The sequence below is a fragment of the Sus scrofa genome, chromosome 15, assembly GCF_054392235.1.
Source record: "Sus scrofa isolate SSC_HxYL_T2T_F1_AM1 chromosome 15, Sscrofa_HxYL_maternal_Yorkshire_Landrace_v2.0, whole genome shotgun sequence".
Taxonomy (NCBI): Eukaryota; Metazoa; Chordata; class Mammalia; order Artiodactyla; family Suidae; genus Sus; species Sus scrofa.
In genome coordinates this window covers 44235546-44245949 of record NC_139397.1, presented here as the reverse complement: position 1 = coordinate 44245949, position 10404 = coordinate 44235546, and the positions used below count along the sequence as shown (strand labels likewise).

Below are 10404 nucleotides of genomic sequence, written 5' to 3'. Positions count from 1 at the left end.
ACCTCAGCTCTGAGCTCAGGTCAGCGCCCCCTACCCCATCCCCACCACACATCCGTGTGTGTGTGTGTGTCTGTGTGTGTCTGTGTGTGTCTGTGTGTGTCTGTGTGTCTGTGTGTCTGTGTGTCTGTGTGTCCGTGTGTCCGCATCGCCCACCCCACAGGCTGGGGGCTTACATCTCTCTCCACCCCTGGAGGCAAGCCTGGGGCCGGGGACTTGGTGGGCTCCCAGCACACACTGTCCAGTGATCCCAGGGCATTTGGGGATGGAGGCCCAGCCCCAGACCACCTGGGTCTCGCATCCCCTAAGATGGAGATGCCACCACCTTTTTGCTGAAAATCTTGGCTGCCTCTGTCCCAGATGCCAAAGTAGAAACATGGAGACAGAGTTGGAGGAAACAGAAAAAGTAGCTTTAAAGTCCAGGCAAAGAGGGGATGCAGCAGGCTAGTGCCTCAAGGACTGTGCCCCCTTTGGAGGGGGAGAGGGGATTCTAGTCATATTTAAGGAGCAGGGCGTGGTCAGCTCACTGACATACTTCTGACTGGTTGCTAATGAAGTCATTGGGAGTCAGCATCTTCAATCTCCTGCTTCCGACCCGATGGGGTCTACTTGCTTGCGGGCAGCATACAGTTGACTTCTTCCGCCCATTGGAAGCTTCGGCACCTGCAAAACAGCTCCAGGGACATGACTCAGGATATTATCTCTAGTCCTTGAGGAAGAACTAAAGGTCGTTGGCTTTGTTGAATGGCTAAACTATTATTGTCTTGCTTGACCGTTTTCCTTTTTCTCTGTATTTTCTCACTTCTCTGATTAAATTGATGCTTTGATGAAAGTTTTTCTATAGACAAAAGGCAGGCAGAGGACATGGGTGGGGGCCCACTCTAGGAAGGCCTCGCAGGGTCCTGCTCATTTACAGCCTCTCGGTTCTGTGCTAACGGGGGCTGTGGGGGGTGGGCAGTCCAAGGACGTGCAGGCAGGAGCATGGCCAAGATAGCAGAGCTGGAAGATTCCGAGCTCACTCCCTCCTGTGGAAACACCAAAATCACAGCTGTTTACAAGCCAACTATGGATGAAGACCTGCAGACTCGCAGAAAATAACTTCTGCAAGTAAAGATATAAAGAAGGAAAGACAAGGAGTTCCCATCATGGCTCAGTGGTAATGAACCTGATTAGTATCCATAAGGACATGGGTTCGATCCCTGGCCTTGCTTGGTGGGTTTAGGATCTGGGGTGCTATGGCTGTAGTGTAGGCCCGCAGCTGTAGCTCTGATTTTACCCATAGCCTGGGAACTTCCATGTGCCAGGGGTGCAGTCCTAAAAAGACCAAGAGAAAAAAAAAAGAAGGAAAAACGAGATGGGGAGGAGAAGTCATACATGAAGGCCCACACCCTGGGGGCAGGAAGGAGGCTCACAGAGGGGAGGATAATGACAATAGAAGAGGTTCCCCCCAAGGAGCCAAGGGTCTGAGCCCCTCACCCCTTCCCCTCAAAGGTCTTATCCCAAGGGGCTGTGTCAGGAAGACAAGCCCAGGACACTGGACTCTGAAGTCTGTGGGGCTTTCTTTCAGGGGTCGCAGGGGGGAGGGGGAAACAGACTCACCACACCCACAGCAACACAGGATCTGAGCCGCATCTGCAACATACACCACAGCTCACAGCAACACCTGATCCTTAATCCACTGAGCAAGGCCAGGGATCGAATTCACATCCCCATGGATACCAGTCGGGTTCATAACCTGCTGAGCCACAATGGGAACCCCCAAAGCAGACTCACTCTTAAGGGGTGCACACAAAAACCTCACAGACTCTGAGACCCAGGGCAGAAGCGGTCATTTGAAAGGAGCCTGGGTCAGGGCCACCTGCTGATCTTGCAGAGTCTCCCGGAGAAGCAAGAGGCTGCTGCAGCTCACCCTGGGGACAGAGATGCTGGGAGCAACCATTCTGGGGAGCCCTGTGCCACAGGAACGCTGGTGCCAGCAAGCGCCATTCAGCCCAGCGCCAGGATCTGCACCCCCCCCCCCCCCAACAGCAGACCAGCTGCCTTAAGACTCTCAGAGCCCACAGCTGCCCTGGGATCCAACCCCACACACAGTGCGCTGGCACTGGCCCCAGAACCCCCGTGGGTTTCTTTTTCAGGTTCTTTTCCCTTATAGTTAGTTACAAGATATTGAACATAATTGCCTGTGCTACACAGTAGGTCCTTGTTGATTACCTACTTGATATATAGTAGTGTGTATCTGTTAACCCCAAACTCCTAATTTATCTCCCCACCCCTGCCACTATCTGCTTTGGTAACCATAAGTTTGTTTTCTATGTCTGTGAGTCTATTTCTGTTTTGTAAATAAGTTCATTTATACCATATTTTATTTTTTTATTTTTTTTAAATGTGTCGTCTTTATTTTTTTTTAATTTTTTAATTTTTTTTGGTCTTTTTGCTATTTCTTTGGGCCACTCCCGCGGCATATGGAGGTTCCCAGGCTAGGGGTCTAATCGGAGCTGTAGCCACTGGCCTACGCCAGAGCCACAGCAACTCGGGATCCCAGCCGCGTCTGCAACCTACACCACAGCTCACGGCAACGCCGGATCATTAACCCACTGAGCAAGGGCAGGGACCGAACCCCCAACCTGATGGTTCCTAGTCGGATTTGTTAGCCACTGTGCCACAACGGGAACTCCTATACCATATTTTAGATTCGACATATAAGCGATCTACTTGTCTCATCTGACTTGATTTTGTGTGATCATCTCTAAGTCCATCCATGTTGCCGCAAATGGCATCATTTCATCCTTTTTATGGCTGAGTAATATTTTATTGCATTTATGTACCACATCGTCTTTACCCACCATTCATCTGTCACTGGACATTTAGGTTGCTCCGTGTCTTGGCTGTCGTAAATAGAGCTGCTATTGAACATAGGGGTGTATGTGTCTTTGAATTAGAGTTTTGTCTGGATAGATGCCCAGGAGAGGGATTGCTGGATCATGTGGTAGTTCCATGTTTAGTTTTCTGAGCAGCCTTCATACTGTTCTCCATAGTGGTTGCACAAATATACATTCCCATCAACAGTGTAAGAGGGTTCCCTTTTTTTCCACATCCTCTCTAGCATTTATTGTTTGCAGATGCTTCAAAGGTGACCATTCTGACTGGTGTGAATGGACATGATTATTCTCTTCTCTTTTTTCTAACGTTTCTAAAAAATGAGCCTCCATTACTTGTATAATCAGAAAAACAGTTGATATGAAAATGTTTAAAATATGATTTTGCTAAACCAAACAGTTGGGGCAGGAGATCCTGGAGCACGGAGCCTGTGGTGGTGGAGGCGGGGAGGACCCCGGGTGCACTCCCCAAGTGGGTGCCAGTCCCAGAAGGCCCAGCCACACTGCTTGCTATTTGGCCCGGCCCTGCCCTGCCCTGCTACCTTGGCCCAGCCTCAGGACCAGGTGCCAGGGGAGGTGAGCCAGGTGGCAGAGCCCCAGCCCGCATCTGGGGGTGAGTGACTGAAAGGCACGTCACCCAGCTTCTCTGGGCCAGGATCTGGTTTCATTACCTGATCCCACTACAGAGGGCTCTGGCCTGGCCAGTGTGGTCCCTTGCCCGTGTCCTGGCCAGTGTGGTCCCTTGCCCGTATCCTGGCTGGACGGGCAGACACAGTGACCGCACCGTTCCTGAGGATGCACTGTGGAGAAGCAGGGATTGCTGCGCCCACTCTGCAGATGGGGATGTTGAGGTTAAGAGCTCCACCCCCTCAGGTAACACCCCCACTGTGCCTCCTCATTGCCCTCAGGGTGGAGCAGAGCCCAGTCCCCTGGTCCTGCTGTTTCCCACCCCACCTCGTTTCTGCCACTGAAATATTCACAGCCTCTCCCCACTACTGGGCACAAATGGGTCTCTAGCCCCAGGCTTGGGATTTCCTCTCTCTGTGTCAGTCCTCTTCTTATTCCCACATCATCTTGTCTCTGTGGTAATGCCACCTCCTCCAGGAAGCCTCCGTGATAGGCTCAGGCTTCTGGGGCAACTTCCATGAAATCAGTGTTCCACGTTGCACAGCCCTGGTTGTGCTGTGTTGTAAGCATACTTTCAAGACAACCCCGCCTGCTGCCCCTGACCAGGGACTCCCTGAGGTCAGGGCAGGGGTCAGGACCACCGTACTGCATCCTTCCTTCAGGAGGAAGCAGCCCCATGCTACCACAGGGGGAGGCTTATTTCACTGGTGTCCTTGTGCTGGGTGCAACCTGCACAACCGTGCACAGCATCCCTGGCCTGGGTCTTACTCATCTGTGGGCCTGGCTCAGAGGTTTGTGTGAAAGAGTGAGTGAATGAATGAGGGAATGAGTGGGTGGGTGAGTGACAGAGCTGCCCAGGGGCTTCCAGTGCTAATGGCACAGCCGGGGTTGGGTCCCTGGCTCAAAGGATTCCAGATCTCCAGGCCCACAGGAGAGGTAGGGGGATTGGGGCACACCCTGGTGCTGAGCTCAGACTGGTCCAGAAGCCTGAGCCCCACCTGGCCCTGACTGGGGAGGCCTCCGGGCCTCGCAGAGGATGACGTGATGCTGGACAAGCAGGCAGACGGGCCAGCCGAGGAGGATGGCCATGTGGCAGTAAGCCTGGGGCCAGGCCAGGTTTGGGGCATCCAGACTCGGGCAGTGCAGGCATGGCTCCTGAAGGCACATGGAAGCTGAAAACCTGGGACCAACCTTGACCTTGGGGCTTGGACCTCAGCCTGGGGCCCACCTCTCCCCAAAAGGCTGCCCCTCAGAGGAGACAAAAGGGAGGAAGGAGCCCAACACAATTTCATGAAGGACCATCACATGTGCAAATCTGCTTTGATGCTTGGGTACAGCCCGGAGCAGGCTGCCGCCCTCAGGGTATGTGCCAGGCCCTTACCTCCCCTCCTGGGGGGCCGGTGGCTCCAGACTCAGGGATCAAGGCCCCTAGGCCCCCACAGAGGGCTTTGAGACTAAGGGAGGGATTCAGGGGTGGACCCCGAGCAATGGCTAGCACTTACTCTTCAGAAATTGGGCTCAGGGGAGTTCCCTTTGTAGCTCAGTGGGTTATGAACCCGACTAGTAACCATGAGGATGCAGGTTTGATCCCTGGCCTTGCTCGGAGGGTTAAGGATCCGGTGTTGGTATGAGCTGTAGTACAGGTCATAGACTCAGTGAGCTGTGGTGTAGGTCACAGATGCTGTGGCTGTAGCATAGGCTGGCAACTACAGTTCCCATTTAACCCCTAGCCTGGGAACTTCCACACGCTGTAGTGTGGCCCTAAAAAGCAAAAAAAGGAAGGAGGGAAGGAAGGAAGGAAGGAAGGAAGGAAGGAAGGAAGGAAGGAAGAAAAAAAAAAAAGAAAGGGGGCTCAGTCCAAGGCAGTTTTTAGAGGCTGGGATGTAATAGAAAGAAAGAAATGGGCTTTGGACCCAGGCAGACGGGGGACATATCCCATATCCTGGTTCTACCACTTCTGGCTGTGTGACCTGTGTGGGCCCCAGGGTCTGAACAACCCGAGCGATGGTCAGACCCCCTGGGGCCAGTTGCAGCAGGCATGCACCTCAGATTATACCCAGTGAGGGAGCTGGGCCCCCAAGAGCACAGACTCTGTGATGATCCCATTCATAGTCAATTCTAGAAAGTGCAAATCCACCTGCAGGGAGAGAAATTAAATCCCTTGGGGACGGGGGGGGGGGGGGGTATTGGGAGGGAAGGGATTACAAAAGGTCAGACTTGGGGAGATGAGGGGCTGTTCACTACTCGAAGCCGATGGTGGTCCCCTCAGGGTACATACAGATGTTAACACTGAAGTTGTACAATCTATTTCATTTAATTTTTGGCTGCGCCCATGGCATGTGGACGTTCCTGGGCCAGGGACTGAACCAGAGCCATGGCAGTGACAATGCCAGATCCTTAACCCACTGAGCCACCAGGGAACTCCAAAGCTGTACACTTTAAAACTATGTGGTTTGTTGTATGTCAGTTGTACCTCAATACCCATATGGGAAAAGAATCCGGAAAAGGGAACATATGCGTATGTATAACTGACTCACTGCTGTACACCTGAAACTAACACAGCATTGTACATCAATTATACTGCAATGTAAAGTAAAAATTAAATTAAAAATTATACCTCAATAAAACTATTAAAGAAAGAAAGAAAGAGAGAGAGAGAAAGAAAGAAAGGAAGGAAAGAGAGAGAGAGAGAAAGGAAGGAAGGAAGGAAGAAAGGAAGGAAGGAAGGAAGGAAGGAAGGAAGGAAAGAAAGAAAGAAAGAAAGAAAGAAAGAAAGAAAGAAAGAAAGAAAGAAAGAAAGAAAAAGAAAGAAAGAAAGAAAGGAGAAAGAAGGAAGGAAGGAAGGAAAAAGAAAGAAAGAAAGAAAGAAAGAGAGAAAGAAAGAAAGAAAGAAAATTGGCAAAAGACCTGAATAGACATTTCTCCAAAGAAGATATACAGATGGCCAACAAACACATGAAAAAATGCTCAACATCGCTGATTATAAGAGAAATGCAAATCAAAACTACCATGAGATACCACCTCACACCAGTCAGAATCGCCATCATTAATAAATCCACAAATAACAAGTGCTGGAGGGGCTGTGGAGAAAAGGGAACCCTCCTGCACTGTTGGTGGGAATGTAAACTGGTACAGCCACTATGGAGAACAGTTTGGAGATACCTTAGAAAGCTATACATAGAACTTCCATATGACCCCGCAATCCCACTCCTGGGCATCTATCCGGACAAAACTCTACTTAAAAGAGACACGTGCACCCGCATGTTCATTGCAGCACTATTCACAATAGCCAGGACATGGAAACAACCCAAATGTCCATCGACAGATGATTGGATTCGGAAGACGTGGTATATATACACAGTGGAATACTACTCAGCCATAAAAAAGAATGACATCATGCCATTTGCAGCAACATGGATGGAACTAGAGAATCTCATCCTGAGTGAAATGAGCCAGAAAGACAAAGACAAATACCATATGATATCACTTATAACTGGAATCTAATATCCAGCACAAATGAACATCTCCTCAGAAAAGAAAATCATGGACTTGGAGAAGAGACTTGTGGCTGCCTGATGGGAGGGGGAGGGAGTGGGAGGGATCGGGAGCTTGGGCTTATCAGACACAACTTAAAAGAGATTTACAAGGAGATCCTGCTGAGTAGCATTGAGAACTATGTCTAGATTCTCATGTTGCAACAGAAGAAAGGGTGGGGGAAAAATGTAATTGTAATGTATACACGTAAGAATAACCTGACCCCCTTGCTGTACAGTGGGAAAATAAAAAAATTATAAAAAATAAAATAAAATAAAAGAAAGAAAGGAAGGAAGGAAGGAAAAAGAAAGAAAGAAAAAAAGAAAGAAAGAAAGAAAAAGAAAGAAAGAAAGAAAGAAAGAAAGAAAGAAAGAAAGAAAGAAAGAAAGAAAGAAAGAAAGAAAGAAAGAAAGAAAGAAGGAAGGAAAGAAAAAAGAAATGCTCTAACCAAGACTGAGGGCCACAAGTTCAGCCTCTTGGTACCTGGTGGGCCGTGTAGGGGGCTGAGAACCCAACGGCAGGCCCTGCATTTTTCCCAAGGATTATGACAACCCTGGAAAGTGTGGGATCCTTACCAGGTAGAGCAAAGCTACAAAGGGCCCTGCAGGCTGAAGCCGAACTCCCAAATTCTGCAACCTGCTGTTGGCCAAAGTTTAGTTATGTCACTAGGAGCCTGACCTCAGAGGTAAAACTCTGACCCTATGGTCCGACCCGCCCTCCAAGGTCAAGGCTGGGTAAGCCAGCCTGGAGTGGTATATCCTTCCAGCCCTCCCATATCATCAGTGGTGATTTATAGAAAGCCCATGAAAGCTCTTTAAACAGGGTTTGGTGTCATGTTTGCATCCCCTTGTCAGGGGTACAAAGCTCAGAGAGGTGAAGCCATTTCCCCAGTGTCACACAGTTGGCTGGCAACAGAGTGAAGAGTAAAAAGCCTGTGTCCTGACCCTTCCTACTGCCCAGCCCACCCAGGAAGCCAGATTCAACTATAAACTAAGTATGCGAGGTGTCAGAATGTCCTAAGAAATCTTATGCCCCAGTGTGTGTTTTCCTTCCCACTTGTCCCATGGCAAGCAAAACACGGGTTCCAGGTTGAGATTTTCAGATTGAGAGTGAAATTGACTTTTGAAAATGACCAAAAGCATCCACAACCTGGTCTGATAGATGACAAGGACAATCAATCACAGCTTGCTATTTATTTTTACCCTGCTCTCTCTGAAATGGATTGAGTTGATTTTTAAAAGGGATGTGGGCAAGAAAATATAAGTAAGTAAATGAAGAAAGGGGGAAATCAAAATTTAAATTGAAACAAATCAGTATATAAAAACCATGTACTCTGGAGTTGCCACTGTGGCTCAGTGGGCTAAAAACCCAACAGAGTGTCCATATTGTCCATATGCCAGTTCGACCCATGGTCCCCTTCAATGCATTAAGGATCCAGCATTGCCGCAAGCTGTGGCACAGGTCACAGATGCAGCTCAGATCTGGTGTGGCTGTAGCATAGGCCTTTAATTGCGGTTCTGATTTGACCCCTAGCCCAAGAAATTCCATATGCTGCAGATGCAGCCATAAAAAGACAAAAAAATTTTTAGATACACTATAGTGCTAGAAGTGGGCTAAAAATGCAATTTTGAGCTTCCTAGTGGCCAAAGCAAAGAGGGAAAATGGTCAGCTTCAAGGTGCTCAGATTCCACAAGTACAAACAAGTTGGTTACCCAAATGCGCAGGCTTTCCTGAATAAAAGATCTAAAGCCAGCATCCTCTGTGCTTCCCAGTAAAGCTGGTCCCATGGGACAAGGGGACCATGCCCTGACCACATCTCTACAAGAGTGAGTTTCTGGTGCTCCTTTTTAAATAGCATTTTCAAAGCATTCGGTTGGTGTGGCGTCAACATGTAATTCAGTAAACTCACCTGTCCAGGGTGGGTCAGTCTGGGCAATACTGGTTTGTCACGAACAAGTTGTGGTGACCAAGGAACAAGCTCAGAGATGATCTTCCCAAAGAAGACGCAGGCAGCCAGCTGACAATGGGTGTGATAGATACCACTGGAGACAGTGTTGTCTTACTCCTGGAGGAGATGCCTGCAGCTGGGGCAGGTGCATTTGCATAAGAAATTGCTAGTGTGTTTCTTTTAAAAAGATACAAAAAGGTCTTGGCTTATGAGGAACTCCAGGCCATGTAGAGCAGGCAGCTGAAGTGTGAAACCCTCCCATGCCATGAACCCCAGCGTGGCATCTCTGTGGCTTGGGCAAATTACATCATTACTTCAAACTTGAATGCCCGCCTCTGCTATGCTGGTTGGCTGTGAGATTGCCGCATGGATCTGGTGAACCTGGTGTGGATATGGGACGTACTCCGATCCCAGGATCCTTCAGGTCCTCCTGGGCCCCATGCAAGAACCAGCTCTTTTAGACCCGCAGGCTTCAAGCAGGTCAGGGGCCTGCCTGCCCGGACCGACAAGCCTTGCCAGGAATTTTAATGGAAGTTCATTAACATTTTTTCCCAGCTTCTGGAGGATTTGCTTTGAGAGTTGGGAGGAATGTTATCTTCTCTGATAAGATGAAAGTAGGGCCCCTGGAGGTCCCCCCTTGATCCGAGGGATATCTGCTCTATGCTAAGTTTGCTCGCACATACTGGCCAGTCCCTGCACCCTACTTCCAGGCCTGAGCCATCGGAGCACTGGCTTAGCTTCCCCACAAGCTGTCCCCCTGGTGCCTTGGTGAGCTGGAGAGGTGAGAAAGCCCAGAGCCTGGGTCCTCGGCAGGGCCTTGTGGCCAGAGCCACACCTTCCTTCAACTCTGGTACACCTGTTCATGGCGAAACTGCTGGTTAACACTCGGGACAGGGAGTTTGGGGTTAATAGATGCAAGCTATGACATTTAGAATGGATAAGCAGTCAGATCCTGCTGTACAGCAGGGAACTACGTCCAATCTCTTGGGATAGAACATGATGGAAGACAGTAAGAAAACAAAAACAATGGGGGGTTCCCTTTGTGGTGCAGAGGAAGCGAATCCAACTAGTATCCATGAGGATGTGGGTTCGATCCCTGGCCTTGCTCAGTGGGTCAGTGATCTGGCGTTGCTGTGAGCTGTGGTGTAGGTTGCAGACTCGGCTTGGATCCCGCGTTGCTGTGCCTGTGGCGTAGGCCAGCAGCTATAGCTCCGATTCGACCCCTGGCCTGGGAACTTCCATATGCGGCAAGTGCAGCCCTAAAAAGACAAAGAGAAAAACAAAAAAAGTACGTATATGTATGTCTGGGTCACTTTGCTGCACACAGCAGAAACTGAAGGAATACTGTATGTAAATCAACTATATTTTAATTTAAAAAAATTTTTTTAAATAACAACAACAACAGAAACACTCAGGATGCTT

The 10404-nt window shown here is 49.3% G+C and overlaps 1 long non-coding RNA gene across 1 annotated transcript; it reads right to left on the bottom strand.

Moving 5' to 3' along the window:
• Positions 1-385: 385 nt before the first annotated feature.
• Positions 386-9477, bottom strand: LOC146395809 (uncharacterized). Its single transcript, XR_014830389.1, has 2 exons — positions 8944-9477; positions 386-1022 (listed from the first exon to the last, which is right to left on the bottom strand). It is a non-coding gene; the product is annotated as an uncharacterized LOC146395809 (long non-coding RNA).
• Between the last annotated feature and the right edge of the window lie 927 nt (positions 9478-10404).